Genomic DNA, 8,740 nt, shown 5'->3' with positions numbered 1-8,740 from the left:
ACCCTTCCTAGTTAATTAATGGAATTTAATTCTCTTTTTAGGGTAAGTAATTAAATAATTAGTTCGGGTTAGAGGCCGTAACACGGGGTGTTACACCCTCCCCCCCCCCCCCCCCCCCCGTACAAGAGGATTCGTCCCCGAAGTCGGTGCGTGGATCCATTCTTTCACCCCGGGACGTCACGTGTTTTGGCATCTTGGTTAGGAAATGTGGCTCCACGTGTCGTTGTTGCTGGGGTAGAGAGGAACTTTGATGAGGTGTTATTCGGAAGGGTTTTGGGTCTACCTTGGTTTCCTGCTCCCGAGCTAAACGCCCCGCGTGTGCCCAACATGGCCTCGATTGTTGCCACCCTTTGATCTAATGTGCGCGTTGCGTGGATTAGGGATGAGAACCCTTCATCCATGATTTGGTTTTGCCGGGTGAGCTACGCGAGGATGCGCTCGTTGATGGACTCTCTATCTTGGCCTTCCGGATTCTCCCTTTCTCGTGTGGGTGCTGGTGGGTTAGGTTCGCTATCCTCCTCTCTTTCTTCCTGTTCCCCTTGTCCGCTACACTCTTGCATTGCCCGTCTCAGTTTCTTGTTGGAGATGTGTAGTTGATCCACCAATTCTCTTTGTTCTTCTTCGGGTTTAAGACAAACCTCCTCGTGGGTGATGTATTGTCCCTCTCCGGTGTAGTAGATGTCGTTGTGGTGGAGGTTCTGGGCATTGAAAACCATACCGCTTACTGGTTTGATCTCCGTGTGGCTTAGGTCCACTCCCTTTTTTCTCCATGATCCAACTTAGGATCATCCCGTAAGGTAGACTAAGCCGGTTGCTAGTCTTGCAAATCTCCATGTGTTTCAGCATAAGGGCCGGTAGGTTGATCTTGATTTTGTGTTTTAGGAAGTAGGCAAAGGTGCACTCTAGGCTTCCCACATCTTTGCTCTTGTTGTTTGTAGGCAACAAGCTATCAGTTACAATCATGACTAGTATCTTTTGTTCAGTGGTTAGCCATTTCCTGTTAGGCCGGGTGGCTGAGGTGAAGCCTTCTTCCTTCCCTAGTAGGTACCCGAGGTAATCCTTGTACCCCGTGCCTTGGGTACCGATCCATCCCTTCCGGTCATAATATGACACACCCGTGGTGGTCAGTTTTAAGAGTTTGGCCAAGCGGCCTTCGAAGAGTACGATCTCCTTGCCTCGGACTTTGGCGGTGATTTCCAACTTGTCACCTCGTTTGACGGCTACCAAGTGGTGATAGAATTCTTTCACCAATTCGGGGTACGTATCCCCTTTGATGGTGAGATACATATCCAAGAGCCCTTGAAATTTAAGCATATCGACCAACTCCGGAGAGAATTGGTCGGGTTCGAGGGCTTTACCTCCGATCACCGTGTAATCGGCGTCGTTCCATTCCGAGATTCGGATACCAACGGGCTTCTTTGGCATTTTGAGATCTCCCAAGGTGGTGATGTTTTTTTTTTTTCCCGGTGGCGCTTTCCGGCGAACTTCTGGTGAGTTCCGACGAGGGTTTTCCGACGGCGAGGATTTTTCGGCGGCGAAGGGGGCGGCGCGGCCTGTCGATCCGGAGTTGATGGCGGGGGTGTGATGGCCTGGCGGAGCAGCTGGCAGCGGGGGGGGGGGGGGGGCGGGTGGTGTCCGGGTGGCGCACAATAGCGGGAGGTCCACGGGGTGGCGTTCGGTGTTGCGTGGTGGCGGGCGTGCGACGGGCGGCGTCCGGCGACTGGGCTGGCAGCGGGAGAGCGGCAAGGGTGGGTTGCGACTGGTGGTGTGGCGGCCGGTTTGTGGGGATGAGGAGGGTGGCGGCGGTTTTGTTGAAGGTGAGGAGAGGGAGAGAGAGTGTTGTGTGAGGAGGAAGAAGGGTTTTTGATTTGGGGATTTTGTGAGTTTTAGGGATTTGGAGGGGTTTAAGAAGGGAGTGTTCCCTTGAGATTTTAAGAAACACTCATGGTCTAGTGGTTAGAGACTTGGTCTTTTAAGTGGAAGTTCTAGAGTACAATCTCCATTGGTAATATTATTCTTCTTTGCTGTGCACCCTTTGGATTTTTGTCTCTTCTAGTGATAAGAGGTTTCGGTCTTCTTTGTTGGACTTTTGTCTTTTAGTGGATGTTGACTTTGGTGACTCATGGGTTCTCGGGATTGTCTAGTCCTTTATGCTAATTTATTTTGATTTTGTTTCTTTATTTATAATAATTCCAATGTAGCTAAACTAAACAAGTAATTTTACTACGAGGGTGATTACAGGGGGTTCACTAATCAACCTAAACAGAATTCGTCCCCTTGGTTTTCTCCTGATTGGTTTGTGGGGTCTTCGTCTCCTGGGGCCACGTTTTCTTCGTCGAAGTTGCATTCGTTTTCAAGTTCTGCCTGAGTGCGGCTCATGACGAACACTTTTCCGGGAACACCATAATTTCCTTGATTATTCGAGCCTCCGTGCTGGCCCATGACTGTAGCGCGCGAGTTCGGGGGTTTAGTGCAGTAGAAGGACCTGTGGCCTTCCCCTCCGCAGTTGAAATATTGCCAGGGGTTTCCCTTGCAGTCCTTGCCTTTGTGATCTTTGTTACATTTCTGGCAAAGGGGGGGCCTCGTATTAGATTCGTTGTTCCTTAGAGGCGGCCCTTGGCGAGCCGGGTTGCCTAGCCTTGTGTTAGCGTCGTTTCTTGTTCTTTTTACAGGTGGCGCTCCACCTCCCATGTTCCTCTTACGAATCTGTTCCTAGACCCCACGTTGTAGTAGTTGGATTCGATAGTGGTTGGCGGCACTAGAGTAAGCCTCATTGAGGGTCCGGTGTCCGCTCACGATTAGTGCCTTCCGTGCTTCGAAGTGTAGGCCCGATATAAATCTTTCTATCTTGGTTGTCTCGGTAGGGACCAATTCTGGTGCGAAACGGGCAAGTTCGAGGAACCGTTTATGGTACTCCATGACGGTGGTCATTCCTTGTTTTAGGTGGAGGAACTCTTCGTATATGGATGCTCTCACGTGTGTTGGGTAGAACCGCTCTCGCAGTCGTGTCTTTAGGTTCTCCCAGTTGAACCCTGGTTCCTGTCTGTAAGTGGGCCCTTCGTGGATCCACCAAAGATCAGCCTCGTGTCCGAAGTAGAACGAGGCTATCTCTACATGATGTTCTTCTGGGCATTCCACCAATCGAAGGATTTTGTCAAAGGTTCGAATCCATTCTTCGAGGATTGCAGGGTCTTCTTCCCCCGAGAAGATGGGTGGTCGATGATTTGAAACTTGTTGCGTGATTTCTGAGTTTGTGTTTGGTGGTGGCGGTGCTCAGTTGTTATTGCGGAGTGCTACGCCGCTTAGTGTTTGGGCGACCTGTGTCAGTTGCTGTAGAGTTTGAGCCAGGGGATCGTGTGTGGTGGGTTCCGAAGTCCTTGACTGTCTCCTGTTTGGTGCCATGTCGTCGGTCTACAGGGCTAATGTTTATTGTAACGATGAGTTCGAGTGTTGCACCCTTACCTTGATGCGATAAGCGAAGGGGGGAATTCTTTAATTTAACGAAAGTTAAAGTGAGGGAAGATTATGTGAAGATAGGTAGGCTCACAATCTCACCGCGCGTCCTAAGATTCCTGAACCCTATGTTCCTAAAATACCTAGAGTTCAAGTCTAGTGTCCTAAGGTCTGGTCTTAAGAGTCTTATCCTAGGGTCAAACTTAGGCTCTAATACCATCTGTAACACCCCGAAATTTTTAAAACTTTTCAATCTTATAATATGAAAGCATTTCTATTAATTAATTCCAAATACAGTATTCTGAACATAAGGGTCTAGGGTGTTATACCACATCTGAGCTGGAGAACTCAGATGCACAGGCTACACTAACTAATTATCCTCAAACAACGTCATTACATCATCAAGGCACGCAGACCGAAAGGAAGGACTAACTATCTAAGCCGAGGTCATCTAGCGCGCTCCGGTGGCTAATCATCAGTGCCTGAAAGCCAAATATATCTGTTCCGCGAATAATGCTGGTAACCCACTCCAACGCGTTAAAATACAATATAGGTATGTATATACATATATATATATATACATATATATATATATATATATATATATATATATATATATATATATATATATGTATATATATATATATATATATATATATATGTATATATATATACATATATATATATATATATATATATATATACATATATATATATGTATATATATATATACATATATATATATATATATATATATATATATATATATACATATATATATATATACATATATATATATATATATATATATATATATATATATATATATATATATATATATGTATATATGTATATATGTATATATATATATATATATATATATATATATATATATATATATATATATATATATATGTATATATATGTATATATATATATATATATATATATATATATACATATATATATATATATATATATATATATATATATATATATATATATGTGTGTGTGTGTGTGTGTGTGTGTGTGTGTGTGTATTCAAATGAGGACAAGTATATTATAGAGGACTGTGAGGACAGATGTAGTGTGTGACATTAGTCGGTATGTTGTGTGCATGGCCGAATGTAGTCGTGTGCCACAGTTTATATATATATATATATATATATATATATATATATATATATATATATATATATATATATATATATATATATATATATATATATATATATATGTGTGTGTGTGTGTGTGTGTGTGTGTGTGTGTGTGTGTGTGTGTATTCAAATGAGGACAAGTATATTATAGAGGACTGTGAGGACAGATGTAGTGTGTGACATTAGTCGGTATGTTGTGTGCGTGGCCGAATGTAGTCGTGTGCCACAGTTTGTATGTCGCGTGCTAGATTTGTTAATTTATAGGGTTTGGGTTCGAAACCTGATGTTTACATTTATTCTTGTGTGCCATTATGTATTAAGTTGTGTGCCTGGTATTAATTTGTTGTGTGCCCATTATTTGTCCTCACAGTCCTCTATATATTGTTGTCCTCATTTGAACTCAACCCTATATATATATATATATATATATATATATATAGGAAAATCATTTTGAAGCAGGAAGATATATATTTAGGAGACTCTAGCTTTAAAAACCGAGAATTGACTCAACAGGTAGGTACAAGCACATTCAGCAGTTATAATCATATAAAGATACTAGCATACACCCTAAGGTCACAAGATTATCATTCATATTATCATCTTTCAATCAACCATCTTTATCATATAAGCACACTTTGGTGGCGCCACAGGACCAATCGCATGCCCATACATGAGGGTTAGCGCATATAGTGCTAACACGGCCCCACAGCACCCTGCCTCATACCGCAGCATGAAGGGGTTGACCGTAGCCAACCGATGAACTGTAGCTCATTAGACCGTTAACGAGCTCAACGGTGGACCACAGCCCTACACACCGTTGATGAGCTCAATCGGTGGACCGTTGATATGAACTTAGTCCAAGGTTCAAATAAATATGGAATATTGTCCCAAGATTGCTCTCAAAGTAAATATAGGGATGGATCAAAATACCTTAAACCTCACGTGAAACCCTTTGTCTCGAATCCTCAAAGACTTGGAAGAATCTCATGTAGCTTCGAGTACCTTGATGTTGCAATCTTCAATCAACTAGAGTCGGATCTAGTTTCCTTCGATTCAAGAACGAGTCCACGAACCTAAATCTAAGGTTGAAGAAAGTAAGATTGATTCGAGTCCGCGAATCAATTTGCTAGTCGAGACCACGACTAGCCACTAATTGAGTCCACAATTAGCCATAAGGTTTCTTACACAAGTGTAAAGAAAAACTTAAGAATTTTATTGAATTGAAGCCTGTTTAAAACTGATATGGATGTGCCCTATTTATAGGTATAGGGCAGCATTGTAATATAAATACAATGGGAAAAAGAGTCCTAAACCTAATCTAGAAAACAAGTAAATAGAGTTTTATTTAGAAAATGATTTAAGGAATCCTTTCTAAATACAACTAGTGTTTTCTCTTTTATGCCAAACAATTTAAATTAATGATGATAAAAAATAATAGGGCTGATTTGGGCCTAATCTAATCACCAAAATTAGCACTTAAACAATTATAAAAAGCCTTGAAATCTTCTTCATCTTTTGCAAATGGGCTTGACTTGGATTTCCACCATCTTTGAATATCACCAATGAAGAGTTGTCTTAATCGTTTGGACTTGGGCCTTGTGATTGGCCCAGTTGGTACTCTTGATGGATCTTCATTATGTTGGGCAGCATCATCCTCACCTTCTTGAAAATGATTCGACCTCGAATCTTGTAAGCATTATCTTCGATCCATGATATCACATGAAATGGACCACTATAATACTTTCCTCTATCGAATGGAATTATTATTGGGCCTTCTTGTTTCTTCCACCAATGATTCTTTAAGGATGTAGTTATGGGCCTTGTGATGAGCCCACTATAGACCCTTATTGGATTCCATGTGTACTGGTTCTTATTAACCGTGGCCCTCTTTGTGGACTGCGGCCCTACACACTGTTGACGAGCTCAATCGGTGAACTGCAGCCCCTGTAAGACCGCAGATGAGCTCAGCGGCGGACTACAGCCCTACACACCGTTGACGAGCTCAATCGGTGGACTGCAGCCCATGTAAAACCAATTTGACCGCAGCCAATATTGGGGAGTCATGCACATATAATACGTAGCAAGCACATGCAATTCATATTAACACATTGGGAGAGGGGAGAAAACGTATAATGAAACCTATGCGTGGTCATCTACATACTAGGAATGGTCCTAAGGGGTTCATACATCCTTCACCTAGGTTGCGGGGTACCAATTCAACTAGCATACAATACACAAGACTCTTTTATCCTATGAACAGTACCCGAAACATCAAACTAGACTTAGGCACGATAAACGAAGTCCGTTGGGACACCACGAGGGTCGGGGAAACATCAAACAGGGAAGCCAACATCCCAAGGTGGGGAAGAGTCCAGCGGGTGGAGGACCACCCACCGGCTGCCCGCCGGCGGCAAGTCTCCAGGCAGCGGGTGCCCCGCGGGCAGTCGTCTACCCGCCCGCTGCCCGCTGCCGGCGACGCCAATTTGGGCATCGGGTAGGTAGCGGGTCCCCTTACCCCCCACTGACTCTTTTTCAATATTTTGGTCGCGGGATCCTTCGTGGAACCCGAAACCATGTTTAGACACTTTTAAACACAAACGACGACACCACGTATCAAATAATGGATTAAAACCATGAATCATATTGAACATATCGTAACATGACTTCTAAACATAAATAACACCCGAACATGCGAACTCCCACCCAAATATACCAAGAATATCGCAATACGAAATTCCCAATTCAACCTAGGGCACTAATCATCAAAATCATTGTTTATATTTAAAATCAAGAATATCAAGATTTATCAAGAACATCACACAATTACCAAGATCCTCTTATAATCATCAAGATTATCAAGATCAACACATAAGATCGTCTCATCAATTATCAAGATCATATCATCATCATCATAAAAGATTTATCAAGACACAAGCATAGAGAAGGAGCCAAAGAAGAAGATTATAGCAAAGAAAATAGGTTTTGTTGGGACATGGGTTACCTCTTAGCCTTAATTAAATTCCTTGGCTATTAAGGGTCTTTCTCTAAGATCTCCTCTTCTTGATTTCTCCTATGTTGGTGATAAGCGAATTCTTGGGAATTATATTCTTGTGCGGTGATATCTATTGTGGTGTGTATTCTAGGTGCCTCCTATGTCCCTATTTATATATCTAAGAGTCCTAATTAGGGTCTGAATGGTATGGGTTTGCTAATTCTATTTCTTATAGGATTAAGGGATTGGTTTTGGGGATAAGGGTCCCTGGTCTATGGTGGACCCTTCCTAGTTAATTAATGGAATTTAATTCTCATTTTAGGATAAGTAATTAAATAATTAGTTCGGGTTAGAGGCCGTAACACGGGGTGTTACATGACCGCCCACCAGTGGGTGGCCTGCAGGTGGTCCACCACCCACCGCCCACCCGCTTGAAAGTGGGTGTGCGGCAGGATGTTTTCCTCCGTTTGATGTTTCCCCGTGTCCCGTTGCACCCCGTTGTACCCCATTTGATGTTTATGAGTCTCATGTGACGTTTTGAGTACCGTTCTAGGAATTTGTGTGTAGTGTGTGTCGTTTGTTAATGTGCCTTGATTGTTATTGTTGATTACATGATTGTTTGATTGAATGATGATGCGTATCGTGGTCATTGCGCAATGATCGATGTGACTGATGAGAATGAGATTGTGATTGGTGGAAATGAATTATTGGCGGAAAGTACAACGAGTGCTCAGTTATTGTGCTAAAGGCACGAACCACCCCTTAGACTTGCTAGCTAAAGGCTTGGGTCAGGGTATAAGCGTCGCAGTGTTATGTTAGAGCTATATGCGCTGACCCCTTGGTAGTGGTGCTAGAGACACGGACCATGCGAATGACACTTCGGTGCTACCATGTTGGTGGACTTGTTGGTGGTTATGGAGTGGGGCATGTAGTTGCTCTGGAGGAATAAGGGAGGCGATATAAGGGTGGCCTGGCGGTACATGTTGGAACTGGTATGAGGATGGAGAGGAGTAAAGGTTGGAACTTAGTATAAGGTTGGAAGATGGATTGTGTGCTTTGATGATTACTTGCTAGTTGATTGTCTTTGAATCCCATTGTTGCCTCTATTTGTTACTTATGAGCTTACTTGTCTATTATG

This window comes from Ipomoea nil, unplaced genomic scaffold (assembly GCF_001879475.1).
Source record: "Ipomoea nil cultivar Tokyo-kokei standard unplaced genomic scaffold, Asagao_1.1 scaffold0927, whole genome shotgun sequence".
Lineage (NCBI taxonomy): Eukaryota > Viridiplantae > Streptophyta > Magnoliopsida > Solanales > Convolvulaceae > Ipomoea > Ipomoea nil.
Note: the sequence above shows the minus strand (reverse complement) of the source record.